A 12,785-nucleotide genomic window follows, 5' to 3' on the forward strand; every position below is an offset into this window, starting at 1 on the left:
CAAACCCTGTGTCCAGATAAACAGGGCAGACAGCTAGGCAAATGTCAAGTATGAGGGCACTGAAACTGAACCAGAGAATTCCCGGCATAGGTAACGTCACCTCAGCCCTGCTCTGCTCCGAACCCACACACGTACACACCGTGTTTTGTGGCGAGTGTGTCTTTTCTGTGAGGTAGTGGAAGGACTGTCAAGGGATGCACTTTGCCTGCTGCAGGAACCACGAAGAAGCTGGTCTCTCGTTGATGCTGTGATTGTGGGGCGTTGCTGTGTGCTGCGGTGTAGAGAGGTGACATCACTAGTGTCGCTGGTGTCTGGTCATCCCCGTCTGCTGTCTTCGTGCTTGAGCAGCCGGGCACTCCAGACCTTGAATGACACTGAAGTGGCAGGAGCGTCCTTGGGTCAGCTCTGCGATTGCTGGCAGGCTCCAGGTCATGGTCTCCTCCTATCTTATGGCAAAAACCAACGCTAGCAGTGAGGTCTGGAAGACAATGAGGGTTCCTACTTTGATCTCTGCTCTTCTGTGGCTGTCTCAGTACATTCAGGTCCCTATGACAAAATAATTACATACCAGGTGGCTTAGGAACAGCAGAAATTTACTTCTTACAGCTGTGGAGGCAGAGAAGTCCAAGGACATTGTGCCCATGTGGTCCGGATCTAGGAAAGGCCCTCTTCTGAACTGCAGATGGCTGACTTCTTGCTGTGTTCTCTCTTGGTGGAGGGGGCTGGAGAGCTCTGTGGGGTCTCTTTTATGAGAGCACTGATCTCATTCATGACAGCCCCCTCTCCTGACCTGAACATCTCCCACGAGTCCCACCTCCTAGTACCATCACATAAGCTTAGGATTTCAGTGTATAAATGGGAGGAGGGGAGGACATATTCAGTCCATAGCAGTGGCTTAACTGCTTGAATTTTAGTCCCCAACTAGAGTATGTAGTCTACAAAGTGATAGTGTAGGGAGGAAGTTCATTGATCTGTTGCAACTTCTTAGGGGCTTTGTGATCATTTCTATATGTTGTCTAACTTTGCTGTGCCTCAGTTTCATCAGTTATAAAATAGGGGAAATAATAACCTATATATACTTGTTTTGAGACTTCCCAGGTGGGTCAGTTATAAAGAATCCACCTGCAATGCAGAAGATGCAGGTTCAATCCCTGGGTCGGGAAGATCCCCCGGAGAAGAAAATGGCAACCCACTCCAGTATTCTTGCCTGGGAAATCCCATAGACAGGAAGTCTGGTGAGCTCTGGTCCATGGGGTCGCAAAGAATCAGACACAACTTAGTGACTAAACAACAACAATATTTGTTTTTCAGCTGAAATGAGCTTATAACTGATGCTTAGAAGAGCACCTGTCATATGCTGGGCATATGTGTTCTGTACAGCTGTTACTGTGTAGTTGATGTAGTAAGACAGAAAGGAAATGAGATTTCCAACATTGGAAAGGAGGAGAAAAACATATGATTGTCTCATTAGAAGATCCCAGTGAATCAACTGAACCAAAGATTATAAATAACCTTAGAATTTAGTGGTCAGATACAAGGTTAGGTTATAAAATCAATAATGCTCTCTAATACACTAGAAATCACCAAGTGGAAAATGTTATTTTTACACTGCATCCACAACACATTCTCATTTCCCTTGAAGGACCTTTCTCTTGATCTCAATGAAGATAGTTAAGCTTTGAGATGTCAACACATCTGTTACTCGGTGAGACAGGTGTTTCTTTGTTGGCATATGAAAACATGTTAAATCTTACGTATAGATTTGTTTTAACATTTAATATGTGCCTCCTACCTTTACATGGAGGATCTTATTTACAGATTTCTTCCAAAAATCTATTTTGAGATATCCTGATGAGTTCATACTATACTTTTAATTCAGTCATTTGTCTGAACATGGGGATATGTGATGAGACAGTTTTCTTAAGATTATGGTCCAGATTTTTTTTAAACTAAATGCATGCAAACTCTCTGTTAGAAATTAACCTTCCTGGCAACCTGTGTGTAGCTACAGTGGCGATTGTGGTAGTTCTTGCTCTGAGATGGCCATAAGTCTCGACAGAATCTATGGATCACTTTACAGACAAAGTAGATATAAATTGGTTTGCAAAACTGAAAAAGACACGTGTACTCCAATGTTCATTGCAGTGCTATTTACAATAGCTACAACATGGAAGCAACTTAGATATCCATCGACAGATGAATGGATAGAGAAGCTGTGGTACATATATACTATGGAATACTCAGTTCAGTTCAGTTCAGTCACTCAGTCGCGTCCGACTCTTTGCGACCCTGGGGATTGCAGCACTCCAGGCTTCCCTGTCCATCACCAACTCCCAGAGTTTACTTAAACTCATGTCCATTGAGTCACTGATGCCATCCAACCATCTCATCCTCTGTCGTCCCCTTCTTCTCTTGCCCTCAATCTTTCCCAGCATCAGGGTCTTTTCAAATGAGTCAGTTCTTCCCATTAGGTGGCCAGAGTATTGAAGTTTCAGCTTCAACATCAGTCCTTCCAATGAACTGATTTCCTTTAGAATGAACTGATTGGATCTCCTTACTGGCCAAGAGTCTTCTCCAACACCACAGTTCAAAAGCATCAATTCTTCAAAGCTTAGCTTTCTTTATAGTGCACCTCTCACATCCATACATGACTACTGGAAAAATCATAGCTTTGACTAGACAGACCTTTGTTGGCAAAGTAATGTTTCTGCTTTTGAATATGCTGTATAGGTTGGTCATAACTTTTCTTCCGACGAGCAAGTGTCTTTTAATTTCATGGCTGAAGTCACCATCTGCAGTGATTTTGGAGGCCCAAAAAACTAAAGTCTGACACTTTCCAATGTTTCCCCATCTATTTCCCATGAAGTGATGGGACCACATGCCATGATCTTCGTTTTCTGAATGTTGAGTTTTAAGCCAACTTTTTCACTCTCCTTTCACCGTCATCAAGAGGCTCTTTAGTTAGTTCCTCTTCCCTTTCTGCCATAACGGTGGTATCATCTGCATATCTGAGGTTATTGATATTTCTCCTGGCAATCTTGATTCCAGCTTGTGCTTCATCCAGCCCAGCGTTTCTCATGATGTACTCTGCATAGAAGTTAAATAAGCAGGGTGACAATGTACAGCCTTGATGTACTCCTTTCCCGATTTGGAACCAGTCGTTGTTCCATGTCTGGTTCTAACTGTTGCTTCCTGACCTGCATACAGATTTCTCAAGAGGCAGGTCAGGTGGTCTGGTATTCCCAAAGAGTTTTCCAGAGTTTGTTGTGATCCACACAGTCAAAGGCTTTGGCATAGTCAATAAGACAGAAGTAGATATTTTTCTGGAACTCACTTGCTTTTTTGATGATCCAACAGATGTTGGCAATTTGATTTCTGGTTCCTCTGCCTTTTCTAAATCCAGCTTGAATATCTGGAAGTTCATGGTTCACATACTGTTGAATATTACTCAGCCATGAAAAGGAACACATTTGAGTCAGTTCTAATTAAGTGGATGAGTGAAGTCAGTCAGAAAGAGAAATATAAACATTGTATTCTGACGCATATATATAGAATCTAGAAAGATGGCACCGATGAATTTATTTTCAGGGCAGCAATGGAGAAACCGACATAGAGGACAGATGTATGGACATGGGAGGAAGGGAGGAGGGAGAGGGTGAGATGTATGGAGAGAGTAACGTGGAAGTTTTACAGTACCATATGTGAAATAGATAGCCAATGGGAATTTTCTGTATGACTCAGGAAACTCAAACAGGAGCTCTGGGACCATCTAGAAGGGTGGGATGGAGAGGGAGATGGGAGGGAGGTTCAGGAGAGAGGGGACATGGGTGTACCTATGGCTGATTCTTGATGTTTGACAGAAAACAAGAAAATTCTGTAAAGAAATTATTTTTCAATTAAAAAATTTTTTTATATTTTAATAAAAATAAGAGAGATTTTTAGGCTTAAATTTTTTTTTAAGTAGATATAAGTTGGTTTGAAGAGCCAGACCAGGTATGTATCACTTTCTTTTAAAGTCTATTCACTGCTAGAATCAATTCCAAATCACCAGAGACTCCCCAGATAGCTCAGTGGCTGAGGATCTGCCTGCCAGAGCAGGAGACAGAGGTTTGATCCCGCAGTCGGGAAGATCCCCTGGAGTGGGAAGTAGCAGCAGTTTTCTCGCCTGAAAATTCTGTGAACAAAGGAGCCTGGCAGGCTGCAGTGCGAGGAGTCACAGTCATATGTGACAGAGCCCGCAGCACGGACGCGCATCACCAGATCTAACGTCCAGCCGTTGCCTTTCATCGAATGATTTCCGGTTTGACTGCCTTTGTAGGGGCTGGGGCGTGGGAAGGATATCTAGGCTGACACCCACCTGGCTCCTCGGTCCATGGGATTTTCCAGGAAGGAATACTAGAGGGGGGTGCCATTTCCTTCTCCAGGGGATCTTCCTGACCCAGGGATCGAACACCCCATCTCCTGCTTGGCAGGCAGATTCTTTACCACTGAGCCACCTGGGAAGCCCACTTGGAAGTCTTTGGGTGCTCCCTTTTCCGTGTTACAATTACGGCCTCTTGTCCCACTTCCTAGTAGAGTCAACTCCAAGCCAAATCCAATGGCTTCGGGTGACTGGGCCAGTTTAACCAGTACTCCCAGTTCTGTTGAGATTGTAGCCCCACACTAGAGAGCTTTGCGCGTTGTTCCGTCCGTGGTGATGAGACAGGAGGCAGGTGTGGGAGCTTTGCAGGGTGGAACTTGCCCCTCTGGTGACTCACTGGGTGCTGCCCTTTGGGTGTAGCTTGTTAGTACTGCCTTGCAAGAGGTTGTCTGACCTCAGGAGGTAGAGCTTCCAGGGTTCTACTCATAAGACTGCCTGTTTAACCCCCTGGAAATATTTCAAGTGGGTAATTGCTCTCCACCTTCTAAAATCAATGGATTGGGTGTGTCTGTTTCCTCAGCTGACTTTTCTACATTGTTTCTCAGAAGAGCTAGTGTTGACAAAGGGTAGTGCATGTCATAGAGATGTTGGGCTTTAACTGTGCTTCTGTTCTGAGTACACTTGTGATTAACTTCAAGAATAGTTTCAGTGTAAAGATACAGCTTGCTTTATTAGTATATAATAATTTTGTAGACACTATTCCTTAAGTCTGTGCATTATTACGTATGTGTATTTATGTACAGGTGAATGTCATTTCCTTGTGCTTCACAGATAGTGCTTTTTTTTTTTTTAATTGCAAGTTTGTGGCAGCCCTGTGTTGAGCAAGTTTGTCAACACCGTTTTTTTTTAATTTTTTTTTTTTAGTTGGAGGAAAATTGCTTTACAGCATTGTGTTGGTTTCTGCTGTACAACAACGCAGATCAGCCATAAATATACATATATCCCATCTCTCTCGAGCCTACCTCTTCCCCCCATCCCATCCCACCCCCTCTAGGTTATCACAGAGCACCAGGCTGGGCTCCCTGTGTTATACGGCAGCTTCTCACCAACTGTCTTATGCATAGCAGTGTGTATGTCTGTCAACACCATTTATTCCAGCAGCATCCGTTTTAGGTGAAGGTATATACATTCTTTTCTTAGACATAATGCTGATATACACTTAATAGATTACGGTAGAGTGGAAACATAACTTTTATATGCACTGGGAAACCAAAGAATGCGGCTGACTCACCTTGTTGTGATATTTGCTTTGTGGCAGTGGTCTGATATCTCTGAGGTATGCCTCTGTGAAATGTCAGTGCTGTCTATCTCTAGGTGGTGAGCTTTCAACTGATTTAAAACACAAACCAACCCAAACCCCACCTCGGAGCTCCTCAGCCATACCTCCCTGCGTCTCACCTCTCCTTCACCTCCTAACCCACTGTGGCCTGACTTTTAGTTCTCATAGCTTGGCTGACGTATTAATAGATTTTACTGAGGTCCTCTGTGCATCCTGCTTTCTACATCTCGTGGGCATTTTCCAGTCTTTTCCTTACCAGGCCTCTCTGCCACAAGTGAGCTTATTGTTTGTTTTTCTCCTTGACATCGTGGACTGCCAGGGCGTCAGCACTTGCCCCTGGTTCCGAGCTCTGTGTCATCCACCCTTGGTGCTCAGTGTCACCCAGAGTGTCATCCTTGGCCCACTCAGCTCAGTGGAGCTTGTTCTAAAGCTGCCACACCCGCCCTTAAACCCGCTCTTCTTCCTGGATCCTGTTTGGTGGCATCACGTCCCAAGCCAGAAATCTGGGAGTCTTCCCACGACTTCATCCCCCACATCCTGTGATGAAAAGTTGCCTGATTCTATCTCCTCTGTGTATCAAGTGTATCCTCTGTTTAAAAAAAAAAAAAAAAACATGTCTATAGCTTTCATTCAAATCCTCTTGGTTTTTCACTTACAATGGCCTTTGGACTGCCTCCAGTTTTGTTCCCCTAAAATCTGCAGCCCACACAGTAGCTAAAAGGTCCTTGATATTTAAGACACATAATATTTTTCATTTACACACCTTACACCTTTGCTTTAAGTCGTTCCATGGATCCCCAGGCCAACAAGAGAAGGTCGGTATGAACAATTAAGACACTGTGACTTCGATCCTGCCCGTCCAGTTCTGCGTTTGTACAGTTCCCGCACCTGCCCTGGCTTTCCTTTGGTCATGCTCTCTTCTCTGCCCTGAATGGTCATCCATCATCCAGGAAGCCGTTCTGGCCTTCTTGTAGCCCTCTGTCTCTGATGTTGCATGTCTGCATTTATAATTGGCCTTTTCCCCAGTAGATCTTGAGTTCTTTGAGGACGAGTACAGATCTTCCTTTGTATTGCTAGTGCCCACCAGAGGACCTGGCATATAAGACAATAAATCTTTACACTAACAATGTGCGTATGGTAGTGTGAATTGCCAATAAGAATTAGGATATGTAAAGATTTTCAACAGCAGATAGTTTAAATATAACCTTAGTGTTAATATTACCTTGGCTTCTATCATTGATCACCAGCCTGTGTGTGAAGGTGAGGAGAATTGAGCTTGAATGTTTTGAAGTGGCACACACAGTATTTAAGCTTCTCTTGTTGTATGCCCTGTACAAGGTTTAATTTATTTTGAAATTTTAAATGCAAGGGAAACAGAAATTTGGGAATCTTGAAAAGAATGTGGCTTATCAGTTGAGGAACATTGGCTTAAATAAGTTCACAAAACATGATTGAAAATTTTGGGAGTCATGCCTGTAGTAAAAATTCAGTTCAGTTCAGTTTAGTCTCTCAGGCATGTCCAACTCTTTATGACCCCATGGACTCCATGCAACACGCCAGGCTTTCCCTGTCTATCACCAGCTCCCGAAGCTTGCTCAAACTCCTGTCCTTCAAGTCGGTGATGCCATCCAACCATCTCATCCTCTGTCCTTCCTTTTTCCTCCTGCCTTCAATCTTTCCCAGTATCAGGGTCTTTTCCAATGAGTCAGTTCTTTGCATCAGGTAGCCAAAGTATTGGAGTTTCAGCTTCAGCATCAGTCCTTCCAATGAATATTCAGGACTGATTTCCGTTAAGATGGACTGGTTGGATCTCCTTGCAGTCCAAGGGACTCTCAACAGTCTTCTCCAACACCACAGTTCAAAAGCATCAATTCTTTGACGCTCAGCTTTCTTTATAGTCCAACTCTCACATCCATACATGACCACTGGAAAAACCATAACTTTGACTAGATGGACCTTTGTCAGCAAGGCAATGTCTCTGCTTTTTAATATGCTGTCTAGGTTGGTCATAGCTTTTCTTCTAAGGAGTAAGTGTCTTTTAATTTCATGGCTGCAGTCACCACCTGCAGTGATTTTGGAGTACCCCCAAAAATAAAGTCTGTCACTGTTTCCATCGTTTCCCATCTATTTGCCATGAAATGATGGGACCAGATGCCATGATCTTAGTTTTCTGAATGTTGAGTTTTAAGCCAGCTTTTTCACTCTCCTCTTTCACTTTCATCAAGAGGCTCTTTAGTTCTCTTCACTTTCTGCTATAAGGGTGGTGTCATCTGCATATCTGAGGTTATTGATATTTCCCCAGGCAATCTTGATTCCAGCCTGTGCTTCATCCAGCCCAGCATTTCTCATGATGTACTCTGCATACAAGATAAGTAAGTTGGGTGACAATATACAGCCTTGATGTACTCCTTTTCCTATTTGGAACCAGTCTGTTGTTCCATGTCCAATATAACTGTTGCTTCTTGACCTGCATACATATTTCTCAGGAGACAGGTAAGATGGTCTGGTATTCCCATCTCTTGAAGAATTTTCCAGTTTGTTGTGATCTACATAGTAAAAGGCTTTGGCATAATCAATAAAGCAAAAGTAAATTTTTTTCTGGAATTCTCTTGCTTTTTCTATGATCCAACAGATGTTGGCAGTTTGATCTCTGCTTCCTCTGCCTTTTCTGAATCCAGCTTGAACATCTGGAAGTTCACAGTTAATATATTGTTGATGCCTCACTTGGAGAATTTTGAGCATTACTTTGCTAGCATGTGAGATGAGTGCAGTTGTGTGGTAGTTTGAACATTCTTTGGCATTGCCCTTCTTTGGGATTGGAATGAAAACTTAACCGTTTCCAGTCCTGTGGCCAGTGCTGAGTTTTCCAAATTTGCTGGCATACTGAGTGCAGCACTTTCATAGCATCATCTTTTAGGATTTGAAATAGCTCATTTGGAATTCCATCACCTCCACTAACTGTTCATAGTGATGCTTCCTAAGGCCCACTTGACTTCACCTTCCAGAATGTCCAGCTCCACGTGAGTGATCACACCATTGTGGTTACCTGGGTCATGAAGATCTTTTCTGTATAGTTCTTCTGTGTATTCTTGCCACCTCTTCTTAATATTTTCTGCTTCTGTTAGGTCCATACCATTTTATGTCCCTATTGAGCCCATCTTTGCATGAAATGTTTCCTTGGTATCTCTAATTTTCTTGAAGAGATCTCTAGTCTTTCCCATTCTATTGTTTTCCTCCTTTTCTTTGCGCTGATCTCTTCTTATCTTTCCTTGTTATTCTTTGGAACTCTGCATTCTTACGCTTTTATAAGTACATCATTACAAACTAGTCACATTTATTTCAAATTGCCACAGAGTAGTGCATAAGTGCTCAGGCAGTGGAAACTTTCATGATTTTCTTCATCCAGAACATAGAGAAAATAGATATTAAATCTTAGGTACTTTCTGATGATGCTTATAGCAACTTACAGCTCGGATGGAAAGGTTATCTTCTTCATTGCCCAAATTTCACAGCTAATGGAAATGAAGGACATACACATTGATATCCAGAGGGAAGACACCAAAGTGACGACTGTGTCGGAGTGATGTTGGACAAAATCATTGATGTCATGCTTGATTTATTTTTTTATTTACAAAGTGCCCCATAGTGTGGTTTAGTTAATCACAAAGAAATTAAATACAGTGTGTTCACTTTAAATCATACCTGACTCAATCCCCCCCGCCGAAAACACCTTGATAGTTTCAACTAAAAAGATTGTTTATTAGCTACCATAGAATTATTATCCTTGCATTAGGATTGACATAGATACACCCCCGTATGTAAAATGGTAGCTAGTGGGAAGCTGCTGTGTAGCACAGAGAGCTCAGCTAGGGGTTCTGTATGACCTAGAGGGTTCGGATGAGGGGGACGATGGGAGAGAGGTCCAAGAGGGAGAGGATATATGTCTACATATACACAATTCATGTATAGCAGAAACTAATACCAGTTATACTACAATTGAAAAAAGAAAACACACCTCCATGTAGGCTTGAGATGGGTATGTATGCCTGTGTGTGTGTATTTGACCTGCAACAAATAACATTATCCACAAAGTCTTTGTTGGTACTGAAAACAGAAGGGAAGAGTTACAGGTTAGTAAGCTTTGAAAACCTCTCTACAAGGCTGATGTCTAACTATCTCTTCTCTGAAACATGCCGGCAAATATTTTTAACATAGGCAGACTTTCAGTCATTTGGATCTTTGTCCAAATTCACGATGTGGAAGTTTTTCTACATCGTTTAAAACAAAGCATATGGGCCCTGAAATGCGAATCTACATCCGGCACTAGTTTAGTCTTTCACTCATTCTCAGAATGTCTGATAGCATGTAGCCGTGCCAGAATATAGCCACCCTTAGAGCTGACGTGTGGGAAAGATGAGCCAATGAGAGGAACACCCAGCTGCTGTAACAGTTTCCATCTACCTTCACGAGAAACAATGGTGTAGGTGTACCATTCAAATCAAGTGCAGACTAATTGTTCATTTTCTAAGCGGGCAATTACTACATTTCATGTTGACTTCCCAAAGCAGATTTTTCGTGGTTAGCAATGCTTATTTATTTTTTTAAGATTTTTTTCTTATGTGGACTGTTTTTAAAGTCGTTATTGAATTTCTTACAGGGTTGCTTCTGGTTTATGTTTTGATTTTTTGGCCCTGCGGCATCTTAGCTGCCCAGCCAGGGATCTAACCATACTCTCTGCATTAAAAGGCAAGGTCTTAACCCCTGGACCACCAGGGAGGTCCCATGATGAGCGATACTTAAATGAAAGTGCTAAGTAGGAATGCCTTTTGTTTAATTTCACTCTTTATTGATAGGGAACTAGATTTCTCAGATTCCTGATCAAAATGCAGAGGCTGTTTTTGAAAAGCCATATTCTTGTTGCGTGTGCTTGGGAGGAGTGGAGAGGGGAGAAAAAGGGGAGGAGGAGAGGAAGAGCATGTGAATGAATGGGTCAGAGGGTCAGGGAGTGATGTAGACACGTGGTGGTGAAGGGTCTTTATAGATTCACTTTCATTTCCTGAAGTTAATACTTTACCTCCTTAGGACTCAGCACCAGGGTCTGCTGAGACTTGATGACCTTAATATATGGAAGATAGAGTTTCCATAGCCTAAAGGTTATCACTGAGGCAGTAGGAACAGTGATGCAGAAGAGGAGAATGATGGTTTTACCAATGAGGAAATATTGAGACATCTCTTTCAGTTCTCCAGCATAGCATTTTTTGCCTGATTTTCCATGAAAGTTACTTGTCTGGCACCAACTGTGACATATAATGAAGGGATGTGAAGATCCAGAGATTCATAGAAGTTCTATCAAGTGTTGAAATAATAAATAGCTCAGTTTTAATCACTGGTCCTCATGTACAGGCAACATTCACTAAACACTTTTTTCCCCTCGGTGGATGCCCAAGGAGGTAGGCAGTGAAACTGCTCAAGCTGATACTGTCGTGGTGGATGCGTGTCACTACACATTTGTCCAGACCTCTACAGTGCACACTGAGTGAGCCCTTAGCTGTGCACTGCCATTGTGTATGTGTAGGTTCATCAGTTTTCATAAATGTCCCCTTCTGGTGGGGATGTTGATAACAGGGGAGGCTGTCCTTGAGTAGAGGGGCCAGAAAGCATTTGGGAAATCTTGGTACTTCTCAGTTTTGCCGTGAACCTAAAATTGCTCTAGGGAAAAAAAAAAAAAAAAGATGGGTTTGCCAGGAGGAGGAGGAGATTATTTTCGGAGTGAACACCTCATATGTGTCATAGTCTTCTTGGCACTGACTTACCTCCCCTCCATCCCACAAGCCCCAGATTAATCTTGCCTCCCATGTACACCCTCGCCCGGTTCCCTGGGCAGTTTAGTCATCTCTTTTGTGACCGACCTTGCTCTTCTTCCTTCCACATAGCCCTTCACTTTAAATGGTTATTTTGTTTCATGAGTGTCTCCCTGGCTTGCTCAGGAGTGGGGCTAGACCTAGTTCATCACCCTTGTATCCCTAAAACTTAGGAGGGTGCCAAGCTTGAAAATACTCAATAAAGAAAGCAAAGCAAAGTAAAATAAAATTTGGACTTTGGCAATGAGGACATTTATTGGGGGATTGCTCTTCTTGCATTTGTTTTAGCAGAGAGGTAATCTGGAAGTTAGGTGAAGTGTAAGAAGTGTCTCAGAGGAGAAGCATGTGTTCTGTAAATCATTGGAATTGAGGTTATCCCTAGATGTTATAAGGGCTTCTCTGGTTGCTCAGTGGTGAAGAATCTGCCTGCCAATGCAGGAAGTGAAGGTTTGATCCCTGGGTTGGGAAGATTCCCTGGAAGGGGGCATGGCAACCCACTCCAGTATTCTTGCATGGAGAATTCCATGGACAGAGGAGCCTGGTGAGCTACAGTCCATAGGGTCACAAAGAGTTGGACATGACTGAAGCAACTAGACATGCATACGCACACTAAATGTTATAAAATGAAATATCTTAGGAGAAGAAAAAGGCTTAGTCTAGTCTTAGGATCAGTATATAATTTTAGTCTAAAATAACCAGTTTATTGCTACTGAGTTGATAGTAAGGAAAACCCTGTTCTGACCCATATATCAGCTGATATGTAAGAATGGGCTTTGACAGGTAAACTCTTGACCCTCATGTAATAATATCTACTAAGCAGTGTTCTTCTACCAATCAGAAATCAGTATCTGACATAAACCCTGATCATTATTGCTACTAGTTAAATTTCTCTTACTATGTTTGAAAACAGTAGTTGAGCAGTTTTATTTAGAGGGAATTTTCTTGGGCTTTGCAGAAGACCAAGGAATATACATAGATACATCTTAAAGTGAAGTGTTTGCCATTTTTGTTTGGTGCGGGCCTTTTTGTTGTTATTGCTGTCAGTTTTGGTTGACAGGAATCAGTCTGAAACTCTGAAGGGCAAGGTTATAAATTAAGAATGGTAGCACTACTAGAAGGCATAGGGAAGAGCTTAGGAGTGATTAAGATGTTCTTCTGGTGGTGCATCACAAGGTGCACCCTTGTCCGTGCACCTAGTATCAGTAACTTCTCTCCATTTAAGAAA

General features: G+C 42.5%; 1 protein-coding gene across 2 annotated transcripts in view; it reads left to right on the forward strand.

Moving 5' to 3' along the window:
- GAREM1 (GRB2 associated regulator of MAPK1 subtype 1) overlaps positions 1-12,785 on the forward strand; it is a 235,988-nt gene that overhangs the window by 97,580 nt on the left and 125,623 nt on the right. The window lies entirely within an intron of this gene.

This window comes from Capra hircus, chromosome 24 (genome assembly GCF_001704415.2).
Source record: "Capra hircus breed San Clemente chromosome 24, ASM170441v1, whole genome shotgun sequence".
NCBI lineage: Eukaryota > Metazoa > Chordata > Mammalia > Artiodactyla > Bovidae > Capra > Capra hircus.